The sequence below is a fragment of the Amphiura filiformis genome, chromosome 13 (assembly GCF_039555335.1).
Source record: "Amphiura filiformis chromosome 13, Afil_fr2py, whole genome shotgun sequence".
In the NCBI taxonomy this organism is placed as follows: Eukaryota; Metazoa; Echinodermata; class Ophiuroidea; order Amphilepidida; family Amphiuridae; genus Amphiura; species Amphiura filiformis.
In genome coordinates this window covers 59,721,547-59,723,067 of record NC_092640.1, presented here as the reverse complement: position 1 = coordinate 59,723,067, position 1,521 = coordinate 59,721,547, and positions in this window count along the sequence as shown.

Here is a 1,521-nt window from a genome sequence, read left to right as displayed (position 1 = left end):
CACCCATATGTTGGCAATTGGTTACATTACCATATGAAAGTGTAGTGGTATATATTGTTTTTTTTTCTAAGTAGGTATGTGCAGCGCAGATTTTCAAATGTAAAAGCTTCGGAGCTGAAACTGGGCTAATTTAGTGCAAGAAAAGCCTAATATTAATGGACTATTCCAGTTTAAATCCATACACGGGCGCCATGACCTTAATCTTCTGCACAGGGAGTGTAGGCCTATATTCAAATGGGTCTACCTGAATGGATGACTCCATTTGAAAGCTACACTCCCTGTGTGGGAGATTAAGGTCATGTCTTCCACAGAGGGTGTATGAATTTCAACTGGAATAACCCAATGCTAAAATTGATAGAAAAACAGGGCACAAGAACTGAATAGCTGAAAACAGGGGTCTTAAAAAATACTCATCGCCTAGCTGTAGAAAAGACTGCAAAGGAGGGCATTTACCGGCTCGCACACCCCCTCTTCATTCCCTGGGGCTTTAGCTCCACCGGGTAGCTCAGTATATAGCATTCCTTCCTAGTTTCTATACCAAAGCATTAGCAAATTATATAATCCCATTTGTCATACTCTTTTACCAAGAAATAATCAATTAGTCCAAGAGATGCTGCATCTCCAGGCAACCAGATAACCGTCATCATGTCTGCGATGTGACTTTAGTTGACAAATAGTGCTCAGCTGGGAGGGATGGTACACAATACATATATAGTCCATCGTAGTATCGCTAATCTATGGGATCTGTGATTTGTACTATTAGGCGATTTTAGATGAAACCTACTCTCCCCCCATAGGGATGAATTGTTACGGAGCTGTTTAGGGAAGAATTTAGGGTAGAATTTGAATCTATTGCTGTTCAAATTGAGTAAAAACCAAAGAATTCCATATTGAACCTTTCTTGTGAATTCAAATGAAAAATCTAAAAATGATTCCATTTCAGAAGTGCTAGGCAGTGCAAAATCAGGGTCCATGGCAAAATGAATTGAAAAATGCAATGTAAAAATTTTTTCTAGAAGGCCATACTTCATGGGGAAAATCCTGTGCCTCGGTAGTTAGATTGTGAAGGGAAAACGTCATCCGCAGGCTGCTCGACAATTTTATCGATGCCAAAAGGAAGGAAATAAGAAAGGTTTATTAAATGAATAATTTACATGTAGTAAATTTGTTCCTTTGAATAGATTAAGATCAACCGTGTTTGCAAAAAGGTGTATCTTGTATTTATGTGAAACAGTATTGTACTTCCTTTTGTTGTGTTTTAGGAAAGATGTTAAAATTTGTAATGAAAACTACAGGAAATGCACCCATAGTTGGGTCTACGATATTCTTAGTACCATTTCAGAAGAATGTATTAGAAAGTAGTTTCTTTCATCAGATACATCCATTTGCATGTGGAAGGTCTACAACTCACAATTTTATTGTCTGAGGCAGAAGGAAACATGGTGTATAGAATTTGGATGCCAGTTACTTCTTTTTGTTGTAATGATCAAGACGACAAGGATTTCCTGACTGTTGACCGTA